Source organism: Pseudonaja textilis, chromosome 3 (genome assembly GCF_049901715.1).
Source record: "Pseudonaja textilis isolate UNSWEBS1 chromosome 3, rPseTex1.2, whole genome shotgun sequence".
NCBI lineage: Eukaryota > Metazoa > Chordata > Lepidosauria > Squamata > Elapidae > Pseudonaja > Pseudonaja textilis.
This window is the reverse complement of record NC_141992.1, coordinates 60679543-60692377: the sequence shown is the minus strand read 5'-3', so window position 1 is coordinate 60692377 and position 12835 is coordinate 60679543.

The window sequence follows — 12835 nt, the reverse complement described above, 5'->3', positions numbered from 1 at the left end:
GCTTCAAGCGCCCTCTGGATTTTGAGAGGAAAATCTCCCGTAGCCAGTTCAGATCTGACAAGCGCTTCCCTGCCGGGTCCGATGAATGCGCAGCACCCGCGGAGAAAGGGGAGAGAAGCCAAACAGCCTAAGTAGATACGAAGGTGGGGTGTTGGTCCTTTATTTCCGGGGATGGCTGTTTCCCCGATTTTTCATGCCTTCTGCTTTCAACAGCACGAGCATGATGGCAGGCAGAAAAAAAAATCAACCAGTGAAGTTTTTGGTTAGCAATGGGTTTGTGAATAAGCACCAGTTGAACTTTCATATTATTGGTCTTTACTGAGGTTGAAGACAAATTGCTGTATTTTTAATGATTGAGCACTGTTTCTCCTTCCTTTTGCCTTCTTTCTGATTGCAAGCTACTTGGAATATTTTATGGAAATGTATTACGGAAAGCAGACTATGGCTATATAGGTTTACTTACTATATTGATTCAAAAATTAACCATATTTTCATAAGTTTTCTGAACCTCTATTATTATCTAACTGTTGCTGAATTATTGCAGAGACCATATAGTCGTATTTGACTTATTTCAAACCAAGAGAGAGTATGGTTAGTTTGTTCAGTCTGTTACTGCAAATCAAGAAAAAATATTAATTATGGATTATTAATTGGCTGAAGTTTGATCTGTCTAATGATTGGCAGATATACATTGCTTATAAATAATGTAAATATGGAGCAGATGCAGGTAAGGTGACAACTGTACAAATGAACTGAAATCATATGCACATCTAAAGAGCTAGTTAATACAGAATGTAGATGGGCCTGTGGTCTTGAAGCATTTTTTTTAGTCAGGTGAGCTGGGGAGAATGCAATAGTATAGTTTTCTAAGAGTTAATTATCACTTTTAAGTCTTATTAGAATTGTGGAAATAGGAATGAAAAAAGCTAGGCAAATTGTGCAGAATAAAAAGCAAGTGTGTTAAAAAAAAGTAAACCTAAAATACAGAAGTAGATTCAAAATGTATCAGAGGATAAAATTTCATTTACTACCTATTAGCTGGTAAATAAGTACTGTACAATCCTATATTTTATTATCATAGCTAAGTAGACAGATACCTTGATTATAGATAAGACCAGGGTATCTTGAATTGCAATCTTGGTGAGTTGTTTGTCAGAGAAAGAGAATCAAAGCTGTGCAAATAGGACTATTGAACAAAATAGATTACTAGGAACTATAAAATTTGGGGAAGGTTCTTTGCAGTCTTGGCTGTTGGGATGTGCCTGGCATGACAATTATAATGTACACTATAATTAATAAATGTTGTCATAATAAATGTACTAGGCATTAAGGTATAATTAAATTGGTCATTGTTTCTACTATAACATATGAACAAAGCAACTTTTGGGGAATTTGGATTCAAGGAGCACCTAGTAGTTGATTCAGATTATTAAAATTAAACTGCATAGTCATATCAGTAAATAATAGCATAAAGCCTCTCTGCCGGTTGTGGCCTTTTATAAAATTACTCTCCCTATCCTGGGGAAGAGCCTGAAAAACACATTAAAGCATATATACAAGAACCTAGTATAATCTAATATGTACCCTGAAAGATTAAGGGAAGGCAGGTTGCAAATTTGATAATGTTAGTTTGCTGCTAGCCAGAATCAAAAAGAACAAAAGCTTGCTGCCATTTCCTTTATTAGAGCCACCAAATATGGCCTGCAAAAATCTGGATAATCACCAGATGGTAGCAAAGTAGAACAGAAAACAGTTCTTTGCTGCCATCAAGTGATTATCCGTTTTTTTGCTGTTTGGATCTGGAACCCATTTTTTATGAGATGTGAAGTGAAGTACAGGTAGAGGGCTTTGCTTTTCATGCCACATGGCAGGTTACTAGATACAAACAGTTGTATACACTCTGTTAATGTGAAGTTGAGACGGGGAAGCTCTACTACTGTAGTCTGCAAGTACTGTAGACGGAGGGATCTAGTTCTGCTGTGCATGTTGAGAAGGAACAGAATGATTAAAAAGAAAACTGTTCTTATAATTATTAATAGGGGGCATGATGCCTCAGCAGTTAAAGACACGAACTTGTCAGCTGAAAAGCTGACAGCACGGGTCCAAAGATCCGAGTGCTGTACAATGGGGTGAGCTCCCATTACTTGCCCAAGCTTCTGCCATTTTAGCAGTTCAAAAGCATGCAAATGTGAATAAATAGGTACCATTTCGGTGGGAAGGTAATAGCATTCTATATGCCTCAGTGTATTATCATGCTGGCCACATGACCATGGAAATGTCTTTGGACAACATTGGCTCCCTTGGCTAAGAAACTGAGACAAGCACCTCCCCCTAGAGCCAGAGTCACAACTGGAGAGGGGAAACCTTTATTTTTAATAATTTAAACAGCATCAAGGACTTCCAATATTTTAAAATTCACTTCCTCTTATTCTGGTACTCCATGATTACATTATTGAGTGGGATCAATGTCAACATAGCATTTATGATCACAATCAAAGTTCCACTCATTTTTAACATGCGTTTCTTAGTCACAGATACTGGTTTTTGTTTTTTGTTTTACTCACCCCTGGGATGTCCCTCATTACTACCAACACAGGACTAGGCAGTAAAAGCTCCCTAGGCCAAGCCTCAGGATATTTGGGGATAAACAATGTATTAAACAATAGTGCTTATGCCAATGGTTTGGACAAAGCCTTACCAATTCCTACTTTCAAACTCAATTTTCACAGTAATTGCTGTCCTGTTCCAATTGGACTGGCTTACCCCACCAGTGCTGGTAGAGGTGGAGAAAAAGGCAATGGATGCCTCAGAACCATTAGGCAGTCTGTGACTTAAAATGGCTCCTATGCCAAAAGGTGATGCATCTGCTACTAAGACTAAAGGCAATTTTTTGTTGAATTTAATTAGAACAGCATCAGATGTAAGCAATGATTTGACTGCATTGAAAGCATAAGCTTCCTTAGGTCCCCAATGCCATGAGGATTGTTTATTCAGGAGTCTATGCAGGGGTTCTGCAATGGAAGCCTTATGTGGCAAAAATGAAGCATAGAAGTTAAGAAGTCCTAAAAAAGCCTGGAGTTTGTTTTTGTTAGTTGATGCGGGTACCTCGTGAATAGCCCTTACTTTGGATTTGATTGGGTGAATACCAGAGGCATCAATTCTGTATCCCAAAAATTCGACCTGTGGGGTGGCAATAATGCATTTCTCTTTTTTTAATTTGAGACCAAACTTTCTAAAACAATCAAGGGCCCCTTTGACTCTTTGCAGCAACTGAGGCTTGTCAGGGGCAGATATTAAAATGTCATCGAAATAAGGAATTACACCAGGTAATCCTTGAAGCAGTCTTTCCATTAATGATTGGAAAATTCCTGGGGCCACACTAACGCCAAATTGGAGGAGCTTACATTTAAAAGCGCCTCGCTGAACACATCAGCATAGTCATTGAACAAGGCGGCCATCTCTGAATTTGCAATAGAGTGGATTCCGCCTATATGGAGGCCAAGGGCAGGGAACCAGTCCAACCCCAGCAGGCTTGGGAGGGCACCATCCACGACCACTAAAGGCAAGTGACCTTTAAAATTTTGAAATTGAATAAAAGGCTTGCCTTTTCCGATGACTGGGATGGTTCTTCCTTGGTAGTCACATAGGGTTAAGTTGCAGTCTTGAAGACTCTTCTTAGCCAATCTGGGAAGCAGTCGTTTCAAGGTGCCCCATGAGATGATGGACAGTGCTGAGCCAGTGTCTACCTCCATCCTGCAAGGTTCCCTTCTAAAGAAACAATAACACTGATTTTGTTAGAGCCTTTGTCAGCTTGATTTGGTAGCAGGTGAAACAGTCTTCAATTTGTCTTTGGAAATGCTGAGCAGTCTGAGGTTTCCTGCCTGGCAGATCCTGGCTAAGTGACCCTTTCTCTGGCATTTTAGACAAATGGCATTCCTGAACTTGCAGGGTGAGGTGATTTCCTCCACAGGAAGGACATCGCCCTAAGGTGATTTCCTCCACAGCTTGGACAGATGGGCTCAGACCGCGGAGGTTGATTGGGGGTTGATCTGTTTTCCCTCTGACTGGTTTTGGGCTGCCTGAGGCGATTTACATCACTAGCCTCTTCAGAGTCTTCCTCTGTGGAGGCTTCATCGTAATAGATAGCTGAACTGCTCTGGCTAATTGGATTTCCCTGAATTTCTGCTACTGAAAGTGCTGACAGCTCTGCAGCTTGAGATTCTTCAATTGCTAATTTAAGGGTTAAATCCCCTTTAGCCAAAAGACGCCTTTGTAGCCTTAAATCCCTGACTCCACAAACTAGTTGGTCTAATAACATGTCTTCCAGATAGTCTCTAAACCCACAGTGCAAGGCAGCTGTTCGTAAAGCTGCCATATACCCACTAATAGTCTCTCCCTCAGCCTGGATCCGTCTTCTAAAAGCATGACGTCTGGCAATTCAGGAGGGTTTTGGGGAATAGTGGTTAGAAAGAATTTCTTGCAATTCTTCCCATGGAACAGACTTAATTGAACGCAGAGCCAACAATGCCGTAGCAGCTCCGCAAAAACTTAAAAAGTAAGATTTTTTCCTATGGTTGGAAATGACAGTGAGGTCTATGGCATCTAGAAAACAGTCAAATCAGTTTCTGTAGGACTCCCAAGTTTCTGCTGTTGCTCTGAAAGGTGGGAACGCAGGGTTAGAAGTCATCTCGACTCAGCGGTGCCGGTTCTTCTGAGGAAAGTTGAAATTCGCACTCGCGAATAGTGACAGTAAGCTCTTAAAGTGACATACAGCTCAGTAGTGGCTTCGGCTCTTTTTGTAGTGACTTTGCTTAGCTCTTCTTTGCTCTTATATATATCCCGCCTCTTATATGTATCTCGCTCTCGTCGCCAGTGTTGTAGAGCAGCGGAATGACTGAGGCGAATGCGGAGCAACTTCAGCTGTTAACTTTATTTTAACAATAAAGAGTTGTTGCAACTGCTGCGCTAACAAGGCAGCCAGCTGGTGGGCAACAGCTGATGCTATTTGACAGCTCCCTTTTATGGTCATCTGTCAAACGGCATCAGCCAATAGGAACGGTCCATGTTTCCAGCAGGAACATGGACCAGAGTGAAGACTTCAGCTCAGTCTTTTCTGAACGCAACACTCCCAATCACCAAAAATATCTTTTGAATTACTTATGAAGGGTTTTACCCTAGGAAACCTTTTGTACAACATGCATAATTCTCCCCAGAATAGCTTTTAACGCAGTTTTCTCGATCTCAGCAACCTTAGAGTAAAGTAGAGAAAGCCCCAAACTCTGTAAATAACTAGTTTCCTAGCTAATGCCCGTAGAGGCGATGAGCATATGAGCCTAGTATTGGCTCTAATCTTAGTCCCACAGCCCACTTCCATATATCACCCTTTCCTAGGAACTCCGTCTAAGCAATCTCCACTTTTTGAGTAGCTGGCAGCCATTTTCTGCCATGGGAGTCTCTTCAGGAGGTGGCTCCAACAAGGTCTCTTTAGGTGGCCTTGCCAAAAGGGGCCTCTTGTTAGGCCACAGGCTCCTCCTAAGGTCTGCCACAGGGCATTTTGCTGTGCTATGCCATTTACAGAGCCTACAGGCAATCCTTGACTTACAATAATTCATTTAGTGACTGTTTGAAGTTACAACAGTACAGAAAAATGTGACTTATGAGTGTTTTTCAGACTTACAACCATTGTAGCATGCCCATAATCACCCCATAATCAAATTAGGATGCTTGGCAACTGATTCATATTTATGATGATTGCAGTGTCCCGGGGTCATGTGATCACCTTTTACGACCTTCTGACAGGTTCACTTAACAACCATGTTACTAATTTAACAACTGCAGTGATTCAGTTGACAATGTCAGCGAGAAAGGTCGTAAAATGGGGCAAACTCACTGTCTTAGTAATGGAAATTTTGAAATCAATTGTGGTTATAGGCTCTCTGTACTGCCTGGCCCTTCCTGTTGGCCTGTTTCTGGCCTCCCTGGCCAAATCTGTTGATAAGCCTGTTCAAAAAGCCTGGCTGTTGCTGGATAATCCCTGCTTTTGGCTCTTTAAGTACTGCTGACGCGCCTAGCCTTGTCAAAGCCTTCTTTGCACTTATATCACCAGCTGTAACTTCAGGAACACCTAGGCAGCTGCTATTTCTATTAGAGTTCTATTGCTTAAGCCAGAGGTTTCCAAACTTGGCAACTTTAAGACTTATGGACTTCAACTCCTAGAATTCTCCAGCCAGCATAGCTCCAGCTGGCTTAAGCTATTTAACTTAAAGGAAAACTCCTTTAAAATATTTATTTCATATTCTGCCTCTAAGCAGCCCAAATCTGGAAACCAAATCTGCATGCCTCCTTTCACAATGCAAACCTAGGCTGGAAATTTCTGCTTTTCTCTCTACAGTAACAATGGTATGAGCAGGTGGAGAACATTGTATAAAGCAACAGAGAAGGGGGGAGCTGTGAGAAATTTTTTTCCATGTCAAGCTAGACCTTTTCCTTTCTAAGTACCCTGATAGTGCACAAAAGTGTAAATGGATCTAAATATCCCATGGGCATGCAGTACTTAAACGGCCCCAAACCAGCATTTCAGTTTCTTTGGGCTGTGTTCCAAGAGTAATCCTGGGAGGGAAATTGAAATTATAAAGACAGTTTTGCATCTAAAACTGATTAGCTAAAATCATTAGAGAATTTAATCCTGTTTTCTCATTATATAGCGGTGATCTTCCCAACACATTGTATTATAAAATAGTCATCCAGTTCAGGAATGTATGTAATAGGTAAACATTCTTTTAACTCTTGATTTTTTCCCCTTCATGCTCAATTGAATCTTAATAAGACAGAGAAACAGTTCCAAATTGTCCAGCTCTGATTCAGTTCCAGTGACTCCTCTGCTCTATGTAAGGTTATATTGAGGACTGGTAATTGTCCTGAATTACAGTCCTTACTAGAGCAGTACATAATGTAGATTGGAGCTCCCACTGTAGCTTATCCTGGACCAGGAAAGCCTGGCAACAGTGAGTTACATCCTTATTACCACGTGTTTAAACCCAGGGGTGGGATTCTACCAGTTCACACCTATTCGCTAAAACTGGTTGTTAACATTCTAAGCACTTCGGAGAATCAGTTGTTAGAAGAAATTACTGGCCTAATCCTGTAAGGAAGGCAGGAAGGAAACATCCTGGTGTTGCTTACAGAAACTGGCTCTTTGTTAATCCTTATTACATTCTTGGCAGGACTAGACTTCCTGTCTCTGGAACTTCTCTGGAGTTTTTTTCCCCTCCTCTGCTGGTACTTTGCTTGTGTGGAGTGACCATTCAAAGTTACAATGGCACTGAAAAAAATGACTTATGACTGTTTTTCACACTTACAACTGTTGCAGCATCCCCACAGTCATGAGAGGCCAGGTGAGTGCCTCGATGTGAGTGATATTGTGATAGTGATATTGTGTTACCACAGTCATGAGTGCCTCGATGTGAGTGATATTGAGTTGGCCACACACAGCCAATAACATGACCACCAAGCCATGTCCATCCAGTCACATGACCACTCAGCCACGCCCACCACCTAAGCCACGCCCACAGAACCGGTTGTTAAAAAATTTGAATCCCACCCCTGCTTAATCCACTGTATGCCTTATAAAATGAATCAGAAATTAAAACGGATACAGAGCATACTAAGGGAGGCTATATGCTACATCTTAAATCATAGTGTTGTAGCTATACTGATTGGCAGTATCCTTCCGAGACCAATTCATAATGCTAGTTTTCATGTTTAAAGTTCCATTTGGAGATCTGATGAAGTGGATTGGGAGGCAGGGGTGGGTTTCTACCGGTTCTGTTCACCTCTGTAGAACTGGTAGCTCTGAAGAGCAGCAGACATAGAACCGGTTCTATGTCTGCTGATGTTTTTGCCCACCTGCCCACCCGGGCTCTTACCTGATCTTTATTCCCTGATTTTTTTTCAACTTCAGCTGCCGAACGAGGCACAGCTGCAGTTTAAAAAGCAGGAAAAGGGGGTTGTTTCAAAGGCTGCTTCTCTGCACACAGCATTGTGATGATGATTTACAGGCACGCGGCTCACAGCGTGCAGGGAAGCTCATAAATCCCAAACCGGTAGTTAACCCTGTCGTATCCCACCCCTGATTGGGAGCCATGGACATGAAAATAAATCTGTTAATCCGTAGGCATCTGGAAGTAACATTTTGAAATATATTGGGCACCTGATAAAAACAAGATGGATTAGCATCAAAGGGACATTATTGGTTTTAGAGGACGTTTGCTAAAAGTTTAAATCAGCTTGATTTTTTTAAAAAAAATTTCCAATGAAAAATAGAAATTGGTGATATCTTATTTGTTGCCAAATTTTAATAAAAATGCTCAAGGAGTTAGAATATATACTAAAAGACCGCATTCCAAAAACTCACAAAGAGAATGCATAGGTAATTATGCTAGGCAAGAAGCAGAAAATTGGGTATAATTGTTGTCTTAAAATAAGCAGATATATTTATTCTCTTATGAGATAAATTTGTGGAATCAACTATTAATTTAGAATTTATTCAAATTGAGAAATTTTTGACTTTTTTTTCCTAAACAGCCAATTTATTGAGAATTGGTGAGTACAACATCTGTCCCCTGAGCAGCTGGAAACTGTCTGCTTTGAAGTGTGAGAGTAAAGCTGGTATGTGGATTGATTCCAGCAGGTTTTAGGCTCTCTTGCTGTATTAGGTTAGTAAATCAGCCTTAAATGACTTATTAAATGAATTATTGTATTGCAACTTACGAATATCATGTTTGCAAATCTGCATATGAACCATAGTATTTACATCTATTAGAATCAATTTGGCATCAGAGTTCAATTCTCTGTTAACCTGTGTACTTCTCAAATGTGCTGAAACAACTCTCTACTTACTGATTTTCCCATAAAAAACACATTTTTGATATATTTTACAAAAATATGTACATTTTATATGTATTTTGATGTATCATTTTTGTGATATCTACAGATGTATTGTAAAAATCTGAACAATGCAAACTTTGGAATATTTCAATATTCCCAAGGTTCAAATACATATTTTGAAACACATAATTAGTGTACACACTGAATGATATAAAAACAGACAATAAAGGTGGCAATTATGATTCCATGTAAAGTTAGCAGATTATGATTTTGTCTGGGATAATTTTCTGTGTCTTATTTGAAGCTGTTTATATTTCCTATTTGGTTGCAAACAAATAAAAATAATTTATCCAGAATTTAAACAGTGATTTATATAAACCTGAAAGACTGGATGTAAATTGTGGTATATTTTACAATACTGGAGTGTTTTTTCAGTATCAGTTTCTATTGATGCAGAACCTGTGGAAAGTCACTTGATAGCTGTAGAATGAAGGAGCATATTGCCATTGTGTGTTTTGGGAAAAACATGAATCATGTTACATTGTGGGGAATGTTAAAAGTAAATGATAACAATAATTATATTGAAGTATTGAGAAAATAGTTTTAAATGCTTTGATTAATTTATAGGACTGGCAAGGAAGACTAAATAGTAATTGGACAAACAGATGTTTTATTACACCTCGTGATACATAAAATGTCTAAATATATTTACCCATGTTGTATGGCTGTAGTATTATTCTTATCCTTCTCATCTTCTCTATTACCCCTCTTATTGAGATCATTATTATGATTATTATTAATCTCACTTTGCACGTACACTGAAAGCTTCTACACCGGAGACAAATTCTTTGTGTATCTAATCACATTTGGTCAAATATTGCATTGTATTGCATTGCATTCTGTTCTGTTCTATTGTTATCTAACTTTCTGTTCCGTGTCTGTTGAATGTATTTGTTATGGACCAGAAAATGTTGTTGATGCTTGCATATAATGTTTCTCTATATTGAGGAATGTTGTAAAATCTATACTGTTTAAAATGCATCTTTTAAAAAATATGTAAAACAGTAGGATAATTTTTTTTTTGTTTTAGCATCGTGGTGGATACAGCTCTCCTTGTTATAGCTCAATCTGCTCTACTACAGAGAAACACAAGAGCCCTGAAAGAACAAAGCTCTGAAAAGTAATTTGTTGTTGGATGTTGCTGTAGCCTGACTTGTTTCTGTATGACACTGCAGATGGCTAATATTGTTGCCACTGGGGATTTTGGCTGATTGCCTGTGGAGATGTAAGAGAGACGGATAGGAGCAGCTGGAATGGACTATCCTTGTGTAAGAGTTCCAACCAGATGGCCACATTAAAGTGCTTACCAAAAGTCCTTGAACTGACAGAAAAATCTGTTGGCATAAAATTTACTTCCCCGATTGCTGTTGACTTCTTCTGCTGTCTAATAGTCCCAATCTTTCCCATCCTATCAAGCTTCACCTACTAACAGGAGAACAGTTATCAATCAGTCCTTGGCATGGGATGGGGTGTGCCACATTAGTTCCAATGCAAGTGGAATGTTGAAATGGCATTTTTAGTCTGGAAAAAAAAAATCCTTTTTTAAAAATTGCATGTCAAGTTGCCCAACAGTCTGCAGTCAAGGAAGTATTTCATGTATGTGACTGATCAGGCTGTTTCTTAACACGGGTCTTATTGTGAAAGACATATAAGACTAAAATAGCACAGTTTACAAGTGCAAAGAAAGAACACAAACTGAAGCACAAGGGAGCTGTTGATTGACTAAAAGCAATGTCCTTGACTTAATGCTTCAGCAGAACAACACTGCTGGCAGCAAGTGGAAACAACTCGTGGGTGGCCAAATAGCCAGAATGAAGTAGGTAAAACAGCAGTGCCTTCCTCTATCCCCATCAGAGTAATAACAGCATTTAAGGCCACATGAAACTAGTAATGTCCCCAATATTAATAGAATGAGTAGTACACAAGTAGGAGAACCTGAGTTTCTTTTTTCAAATCAGCCTTCTGTATATTTCGTCCAAAACAGATTACATGATTACTACTCTTTCAGAGCCCCAAATCTATGTTTAAAAAACAGTCTAACTTTCTTTTAAAATATTGCAAAATTCATGTTTATAAGGAATCTGAATAATACCTGACAAGTATTTCAGAAATTCTTAGTCAGATATTATGGAGACAGATGCCTTTGTGAAAGTCAATTGTTATTCTGTCTATATTTTCTAATTATTTAATTCCAAAAATAATTAGTAAAAGTTGGGTCAGCAATTGCAATATTTTTATTTATTTATTTGTTTGTCAAACATGTACAAGATAACAAGTGTAGGCATAAACATAAATATGAACAAAAGAAGTAAATACAGATAAATGGGGACAGTAAGACAAGGACGGTAGGCACGCTAGTGCACTTATGCACGCCCCCTTTAAGGACCTCTTAAGAATGGGGTGAGGTCCACAGTAGACAGTTTGAGATTGAAGCTGTGAGGGTTTGAGGCTGTAACAACGGAATCAGCTAGAGTGTTCTAGGCGTTGACCACTCGATTGCTGAAGTCATATTTTCTGCAATCGATAGGTACAATGGAAGGCTCACTATGTTTTCAGTGTATTTGTATTTTTAGTTACTGTCCTCAGATCATAATGTCATCTTGGATTTGGGTTTTTAGCTGAAGACTCTTGTTTTACGCAGCAGATATATAAAGAAATTGAGGGTTGTTAAATGGATAATAGTTAAATGGATAATAATCTTTATTTTGAGTTGTGTGTGATGCAAGTACTAGTTTAATTTTGATTGAAAATTGCTTCAAGGAAACTATTTTGAAAGGCTACAAAAACCTTTCTGTTCATTGCACTATTTCTACTAATTAATATATGCTAATTTCAATCTGGTACCATAATATTTTAACAGTTGATACTGAAACAAGTCATAGGGAATAGAAATAAGATTATTCTGTAGCTACAAATAGCCCTTCTTCTTATTTTCCTTTGCACAAACAGAGTTAGAACAATTTGATACAAGAATTTCTCTGTGCTAGCATACTGTAAATTCCACATTGATAGATCTTTGACTTCATCAGCATGGATTGAAGAAATAGCGGGTGATCCTATCTTATCTAGCACATCTAGACTGAAGATGGAACCATTTTGTTACAAAATGATATCATCTTCAGGTTTGATCTGCTAGGTAAGATAGGAAAAACAGAATGGAAAGGTTTTTTGCAGCCTTTCAAAATCGTTTCCTTGAGCCAAGGCTTTTCACTTTGTCAAATGCTTGTGAACTTGTGGAATTCTGATTTATAACTAAAACATCTACACATCTTGTGAAATGGAAGGTGGTTATCAAATAAAAACATAGAAATGTCCCCTAGATGCCATGAAAGAGAGACAAATGTAAAATGTAGATTGAGACTTTCATTTTAGTAAACAGCAGCAAGCAGTAAACATTAAATTTGCTTATTCGATTGTGACTACGTAAACATTAAACCCATTTATTTGGTTGTTCGATGTTGTGATTTGAATCTGAAAAAAGTTGCAGCTCTTGATGATATTAAAAATATTGATTGGAATATCGGCTTGAAAATATGGACATTAAATTTATGAAGAAATCAAGATGTATATTGTATTATGTATTTTTGAAGTCGTCTTTTCTAGATAAATTTTAATAGATATTAGCTTCGTTATGTTAGTGCAGAGAAAAATCTAATCACATTTACTGAAATATCTGAGGTATAAAAGCAATGGCAATTCTTATATTTTCTTTCAGAACAAAGTAATTATAATTGCTAAAAACAAATTGAAGCCAAGTTTATGACTTCTCAGATCTATCTAGAAGGGCCATAATTCTGAACAATAACCAGCACCACCATTCAAGGATTTCTTGATTCAGCTGCTCTTATGCTCCAACATTTGTTGAAGGAAGGGTTGGCATTCTATAATT